An 8,610-nucleotide genomic window follows, 5' to 3' on the forward strand; every position below is an offset into this window, starting at 1 on the left:
CATGAAGTGTCCTTCCTTATCTTTTTTGATAACTTTTCATTAAAAGTCAATTTTATTAGATATTAAGATGGCTACTTCAGCTTGTTTCTTGGGACAATTTGATTGGAAATTGTTTTCCAGTCCTCATTCTGAGTTAGTGTCTGTCTTTGTCACTGAGGTGTCTTTACTGTATGCAGCAAAATGCAGAGTCCTCTACATATCCAGTCTGTTACTCTATGTCTTTTTATTGGGGAATTGAGTCCATTGAAGTTAGGAGAGATTAAGGAATAGTGATTGTTGTTTATTGCTATATTGTTGTGAGAGGTGGAATTATGTTTAAGTGGCTCTCTCTTTGGGGTTTGTTATAAGATTACTTTCTTACTTTTTCTAGGGTGTAGTTTTCCTCCTTGTGTTGGAGTTTTCTATCTATTATCCTTTGTAGGGATGGATTTGTGAAAAGATGTTGTATAAATTTGGTTTTGTCATGGAATATCTTGGTTTCTCCATCTATGTTAATTCAGAGTTTTGCTGGATATAGTAGCCAGGGCTGCCATTTGTATTCTCTTAGAGTCTGTATGACATCTGTCCAGGATCTTCTGGCTTTCATAGTCTCTATTAAGAAGTCTGGTGTGATTCCGATAGGCCTGCCTTTATATGTTACTTGACCTTTTTTCCTTACTGCTCTTAATATTCTTTCTTTGTTTTGTGCATTTGGTGTTTTGAATATTATGTGACCAGAGGAATTTCTTTTCTGGTCCAATCTATATGGAGTTCTGTAGGCTTCTTGTATGTTTATGGGCATCTCTTTCTTTAGGTTAGGGAAGTTTTCTTCTATAATTTTGTTGAAGATATTTACTGGCACTTTATGTTGGGAATCTTTGCTCTCTTCTATACCTATGATCCTTAGGTTTGATCTTCTCATTGTGTCCTGGGTTTCCTGGATGTTTCAGGTTAGGAGCTTTTTGCATTTTACATTATCTTTGATGGTTGTGTCAATGTTTTCTATGGTATCTTCTGCCCCTGAGATTCTCTCTTCTATGTCTTGTTTTTTGTTGGTGATGCTTGCATCTATGACTCCTGATGTCTTTTCTAGGTTTTTCTATCTCCAGGGTTGTCTCCCTTTGTGATTTCTTTATTGTTTCTCTTTCCATTTTGAGATCCTGGATTGTTTTGTTCAGTTCCTTCACCTATTTTGTTGTGTTTTCCTGTAATTCTTTAAGGGATTTCTGTGGTTCCTCTTTAAGGGCTTCTACTTGTTTACATGTGTTGTCCTGTATTTCTTTAAGGGACTTATTTATGTCCTTCTTAAAGTCCTATATCATTATCATGAGATGTGATTTTAAATTCAAATATTGTTTTTCCAGTGTGTTGGGATATCCAGTATTTTCTTTGCTGAGAGAACTGGGTTCTGATAATGCCAAGTAGTTTTGGTTTCTTTTGCTTAGGTTCCTGAGCTTGTCTCTTGCCATCTGGTTTTCTCTGGTGTTAACTTGTCTTGGTGTGTCTGACACTTGACCGTCCTGTAAGCCTGTGTTTCAGCACTCTTGGAGACTTGTTTTCTCCCAGTGAGATCTGGGTGCAGAGAGCTTTGGGACCAGGTTAGCTCTGGGTGCAGGCAGAAACTGGAAGTGTCCTGTCCCAGACTGCTCCTGGATTCCTGTGTCCTTAGGGCTCCAGTCTGGTCCCATAGTGCAGAAGGCATGATCTTTCCTCTGCTCTCAGGTGTGTCAGCACTCCTGGTGACTGACTTTCAGCTCAGGGTGCAGGCAGAGACTGGAAGGATCCTGTCCCTGACTGCTCCTAATTCCTGTGTCCAGAGGGCTCTAGTTGCCTTCCTCTTGGGCCAGGAATGTAAGCAGAAGTGGTAGTCTCATCTGAGCTCTCAGGATTGTTCCCACTTCTGAGAGTTTGCTCTCTCCCCCCACAGAACTTGGGTACAGAGAACTGTGGGACCTGGTCAGCTCAGGGCACAGGCAGAAACCTGAAGCGAAAATATTTCTTGCGCTATTCTGCTCTGCTCTTAGACTGGAGCCTACCACAATCATCATCAGAGAGGTGTCATCTAGCAACTGATGGGGTGCAGAAACCCACAGCAAACAGGTGGAGCTCAAAAGTCCCAAACATGAAGGGGAGGAAGGATTATAGGAGCAAAAGGGGTCAAGGACACCAGAAGAACATGGCCCACAGAATCAACTAACCACAGCTCACAGAGGCTCACAGGAGCTCACAGGGGCTCATAGAGATAGAATTGACAATCAGGGAGCTGAGTGGGTTTGACCTAGGTCCTTTATGTGTAAGTTTGGTTGCATAGCTTGGTATTCTTGTGGGACTCCAAGTGGGAGCAGGGACTGTCTCTGGCTTTTTGTTACCTGCTTTTAGGACCATTTACCTCCTACTGGGTTGTCTCATCCAGGCTTAGAGGTATTGCAGGTGTGGCTGCTGTGTCACATGTATATCAGTAAGTGGCAGAGAGGAGAGAAAAGTTATGTCTATACTTCATGTTATGCTTCATGAACATCAGAATGATTAGTAGTCTGACACTCCCTGGAAAAGGAGAGCCAGAGACAACCACTAGCCCTGAGACCATGGTGAGGTCTTAGCTTGTTAGGCTACCAGAGGCCATGTCTGGATCTATGGTTCCACAGCAGTTGAGGTTTGTAACTACCAATGGCCATGCCTCTGGGGGACAAGTTGATTTCTGTCAGGCTCTGCAGTACTGGTGCCACCCCACACTTGGGGATCATGACCCTGAGAGCAGGGGAATGGACCCCACCCCTAGTCAGCTGCAGTACTCTGGAAAGCAAGCACCACACATGGTTGTGGGTGAGTTGACTCCAAGGATATGAACATGCTAGAACCGGCCCTAATCACTCTTCTCCTGTGCAATGGAATGGATGAGGAAGAGATACCATTTCTTGCTCTTTACCAAATATACCAGACAGGAAAGCTGGTCTGGTGTCATGAGAGCCGGAAAGCTGGCACTGTCCCTTACCTCCTGTAGCGCTCAGGAGAATGAGCCCTTCTGTACCTCACCTGAACATCACAGTAGACCTGGCCCTGGATGTGGGTGTTGCAGATGAGCCAGAGTCCAAGGGCATGAGTGCAGGAAAGACACTTAAAACTGAGTTACCATGGGTTCCTCCAAGATAGCTCATGCTGAAGGGAATTGTGAGTGAAACAAAAAGCAGAACTGTTCAAGAAGGACAGTTGAAGTAAAAGAAATGGTCTTGAACTGGTCAAGGGTAGGATCTGCAGTCAAGATTAAGAAATGAATAAATCAAGTCTTGTCTCCCAAGAGGGTCTGTAAATTCACAAACTACCTGTTTCAGTACCCATGAACCATACAAAAGCAGGTGGCATTTGGAAAAGTATATATGCTTGAATATGGGATGAACTTCAGTGTAAGAGTAGTGGAAATGTGTGGGTATAGAACTGAAGCTACTCTTGCCTGGCATTGGCTTGCCTTGCTACTCTTTGCTGGTCTTCATTCGGTTTTGCTGACTCTGGTCTTCACTGACTTCATAAAAATAAACACACTAAAGAATGTCTCATGATATTCCAGTGGCTTCCGTGGATTTGGGCTAATCAGCAGAGCCTCATGGTTTCATCTGGATCAAACTGTCATTGCTGGTTCATGAATGGTGCTTCTGAGTGGATCCATCTACCACCGCTGATTCATGTGGACTGAACAGCTGATATCCTGAAAATGAAAATTGGAATTGCCAAAAGAACTACTTCTAAACAGGTTCCCATTCCCCTTTGACCTATTAACCTTTCCTTTCACTACCTCTGGTGGAGGGGGGTGAACTATTGAGAAGGTTAAAGCATTTAAGAACCCTTATTAAAGTAAGTTTTGAAAAATCTAAGTCTACACCCTGCAATTAATGGTAACCGATTCTGAGTATCCTCAGATGCTCCAGATATATGTAGCAAAGCATCTTAGTTCTTTTCCTATTGCTGTGGTAAATTACTCTGATAAAGGCAACTTAAGAGAGAAATGGTTCATTCTGGATCACAAATCAAGGTTTAGTCCACCATAGTAGGAAAATCAAAGCTACAGGAGCTTGGGGTCACATTGCACCTACAATCTAAAGGCAGAAAGCACACACACACACACACACACACACACACACACACACACACACACACACACTGTTCAGATCTCTTGTTCCAGTTACACAGTCCAGGATACTACCTCGGGAATGATTCTAACCACAGTATTGGGTATCCCCCTTTCAGTTAAGACCATTAAGATAACTACCATAGGTATGCCTAGAAGCCCATATCTTAACCCTATCTTTGGATTCTAGATTCTGTTAACTACCCCAGTTCTATCCCTTGTCAAGCTGACATCAAAACACCTTACTTTTATGCCAGAGCCTTCCATCCCTTATCTTCATTGACTCATGCCCATACTACAGTGTAAAAATACATTTACCTACACACTTGGTTTCCTGACTGTAGCTGTTATGTGACCAACTATTTCTAGCTCTTGCTACTTCGACTTCCAGCCATTGTGGACTATATCTGAACTCTGAGCTAAAATAACCTTTTCCCCCCTTGAGTTGCTTTGTTGTTTTGCCATGACAACAGAAAAAGTAACTAAGACATAAAGATTGTAAAGCACCTGCTTGGAAATATGTTCAAAGAACTAAAGAAAGCTATGTAAAAAACAATTGAAGTATATATAGTAAAGAATTAACAAAAAGAGACTCTCAAGAAGAATTCTTTCTTTCACAAAGAACCAAATAGTAATTCTTGATTTCAGAGTCAAGAACTATGAGGGCATTCAGAACATTAAAAACAGAAAAGAAGAAAAGAACACACACACACACACACACTCTAAAGAATGTACTGATAGACCAAAAGAAATTACACGTCTGAAATCAGAAAAAAATACAAACTAAAAGTGAATATCATTGATAATATACACACAATGGAAGTCCCCCCAGATGAGGGAGCCAAAGGGCAAAAATCATATGCTGAAAACAATGCTGAAATCCTCTTTAAAAGAAAGCATAAGTCTAAACCAAGAAACTCAACAGTGTCCAACTAACAATTCAAAACTTTCCATCTGAGTTATCAAAAGTAGACTCCCACTACATCTACTTTCCACAGGAAGCAAAATGAAGAAAAACCCAATACACTCTGTTTTCTAATAAACCAATGGTGTAGACATTGTACATAAAGTTTATATTCAACAGAAAGAAGTTAGTCACATGGCAGTACTCTTATGACAATGGAAAATGCAGTTGTTTGCTGGTAACACCTAGGGAGAAGAAAATAGAACTTTTATTATAAGTAGTAACTGATTATCCAATTCTTTCTGTAGACTTTCATCACTCACAATGAGAGGACTCACCCTCCTCTATGTACTATAATTTAAGATTTTACTTACACCTAAATGCAGAAACCTAGAGGATGCAATGTTCACACTATTCACTTCCATATAAGACTCAACACAGCTTCCAGAACAATATACTACTAAAGCTTGACCCTTAGTGACAATGATGAAAAATATTTTTCATAAATGAAGAATGAGGAAATATAGAATAGTTACGTATCTACCACATATGTCAAAAGATATACTGGGTAAGATTACCAAGAGTCCATTGATCTGGTTATAGGCAGGGTTGCCTTGATTGCAACCTGGTCTAGTACCTCAGAAAAATTCTCCTTTTATTCATGGAATTCTTTTTTTTTTTTTTGAGTTTGTTCCTTGTTAATACTCTTATGTGGCCACATATAATTTTCAATAGAACTTGGGTCACATAAACTGGGAATAAGGAAGTAGAATATTTTGATAGCTTACTTACAAGTTTCCTCACAACATAATTCTCTAAGTGCCTTAGTAGTTGCATACTATATTTACTTCCTGGCTATTATGTTGTAGTGACAAGAAATATTTTGGCTTGCCACTTTCCAAGCTTGTCTTTTGTCAACATCTTGGCCTCCTATTTCTTTTTTCTTTTAATGGTGACTACTTTGAGGCTCTCTAAGGCTTACATTCAGAAGAAAACATGTTTAATTTTATCTTTCTCAATTGACTTCCTTAGGCTTTAGGGAATGGTTTTAAAGAAGTAGTCTTATCATTTGATACTTCTTATCACATATTACTAAGAGAAACATCGAGTATGTGTTGGCTGCCCCTGCTACTTTTAGCAAGGTATTATAGGAAAAAGATGACCTAAGGCAAAAATATGCCAATTTGCAAGCAGAGAAGGAAGGGGATAGAGAATCCAGAAATTTGAGCTTCACAGCCTGGAAAAGCCAACTGCTCCTGCATCTCAAACAACACAAGATCCACTGCCTCACCACTAAATCCTAAATTCTGCTAAGCCAACGCTCTATATGTTAGTGTCTGTGGTTATGGTACTCCAGTTTCAGGAACTGACTTGGTTAAGGTTAGGGCTAATATTCTAATGAATAGAACTAAAAATACAAAGGGTTAAATAACACGAATTTCTAACTCTTGCAACACTCCTAAACTATGCAATCAGACACATGGCTGTCATCCACTTATTCAGGGACACATTCTTCTCCCACTGTCATATCCTATGAGTTACATTTGTAGGTCAAATGTGATGATGTCATCCAACTTCCTAACATCTGAAGAGAATTTAAGTCCACAGTAGGCATCATTCAAAATGTAGATGTCAACTTAATAAATGGCCACATCTATTCACATGGGACCAGAAAACAGTAGTCTTGGAATAGCAGTTTTTCAAGAAGAGGAACTAATATTCAGAAATAAATCCATCATTTCTAAATATAAGAATCTTATAATATAGTAAATAGTTATTTTCTGCTCAACTTAAGTATTTTATCCTAGAATTTTACTTTTTAATTTATTTATTACTATTTATTAATTATGTAAAATGGTGAGTTTGTGACATTTTCATGCATATATGTGTATATATGTATGTATGTATATATGTACATACATACACACCTATTATCCTCTCTTGATTCTACCTGTTCACACTGATCATCCTCTTTCTTTTCCCAAATATTCTCTCCTGTACATTTGAGTCTTAATAAAAAAAAGTCTGTATTTTGCTTATGAGAGAAAATGTAATGTTTCTCTGAGTTTGACTTATTCAGTTAATATAATAATGTTATGTTCCATTAATTTCCTTGTAGCACATATAATGTTGTTCTTTATAGTTGAATAAAACTCCATTATATATATGTACTATATATTTTTATATTCATTCATTTGTTGGTTAGCACACAGGCTAGCTTGGTTATTGGTAATACAGCTGTAATCCTGTGTTATATGCTGACTTATTTGCCATCATACACACACACACACACACACACACACACACACACACACACACACACATGCCTACTATGGGCTTGTATAGATGGATTATGTCTTTCAGGAATTTTCACACTGATCTCCTTAGTGACCATATCAATTTACATTAATTCCCACAGTGCATAAAAGTTCTGTTTCTCTGTGACCTTATATTTTCTTGATCACAGTCATTCTGGATCAGGTAATTTGGAAAAGCAATGTCACTCTTTTATCTTATTGAAAATATTTCAAATTAAATAATTGTTAGTTTATTTTTACGGAAATAACAGTATCTGCATGTTAATCATATTTTATATTTATTATTTTTATATCTATATAACAAATTATTACAAGTTGAACAGCTTGAAACAACTTTCATTCATTATCTCAGAACAGAAATTGGTGACAGCAATGCAGGGATTCCCAACTCAAAGACTGAAACAAGGTTTTCTCACACATTAAACTCTTCTCAGGAGGGCTGGAGAAGAATGTACTTGCTAGGTCATCCTCTTGTTGGGGTAATGTTGGTCCTTAACTTTGTGAGAATGAGGCACTTCTTTTCTTGCTGCCTACTATTTGGAGGACCCCCTCAGGTCTCAGAGGTCACTCTCAGGTTCTGTGGAGGTGGCCACCATTCATAGTTCGCCATGTAAATATGTGCTTTTGAGATTAGTGAGAACACATCTTTCTGACTGTCCTGCTTTTCATCTAAATGATGTAAATCAGTATCATCAGCCTGAAATGACATTATTCCTTGAATGCTCCCTCAATATCTGGAGCCATGGTAGATAGTTGAATGAACATTGATATTTATCAAGCTAAATTTGTCTAAAGAAAAACATTCAGTTTTATTTCCAGCATCCAGTACAATAACATATAGAAAACATGTGATGAGTACTGCTAATTAATTGAAGAAATGCACAATAGCATTAAGTCTGTTGTTGACCATTAAACATGGAATAAAAGGCAATTAATCAAAGAAGAAAGCCAAATGACAAATATTTAAAGTGAAAAGATGGTTAGCACAAGTAGTCAAAGATTTTAAATTGGAGGTGTAAGCCTCTTACAAACACTAAAGATTGCTAATGATGTAAAAAAAATAAACTATTATGGGATCATGTACAGGAATGGTTGTCCATATGTAGAAGAGTACTTAACTATAACCTATGTAGTATGTTATTCTATGTCCACTGTTTCTATTTATAAGCCCCAAGATGACAGTTTAATAAATGTATATTTGGGGAAATATTCATAGCATTGTTATCTAAAATAGTTTAGGATAACTTGAACAGCTATCATCAAAAGAATAGATCACTAAGTTGAAAGAA

At 38.3% G+C, this 8,610-nt stretch overlaps 1 non-coding gene across 1 annotated transcript; it reads left to right on the forward strand.

Moving 5' to 3' along the window:
* The first annotated feature begins 2,388 nt into the window (after positions 1 to 2,388).
* LOC120094923 (small nucleolar RNA SNORA17) lies at positions 2,389 to 2,521 on the forward strand. The gene has a single exon (XR_015630048.1). It is a non-coding gene; the product is annotated as a small nucleolar RNA SNORA17 (small nucleolar RNA).
* Positions 2,522 to 8,610: the final 6,089 nt, after the last annotated feature.

This window comes from Rattus norvegicus, chromosome 9 (assembly GCF_021556685.1).
Source record: "Rattus norvegicus strain SHRSP/BbbUtx chromosome 9, alternate assembly SHRSP_T2T, whole genome shotgun sequence".
Classification (NCBI taxonomy): Eukaryota; Metazoa; Chordata; class Mammalia; order Rodentia; family Muridae; genus Rattus; species Rattus norvegicus.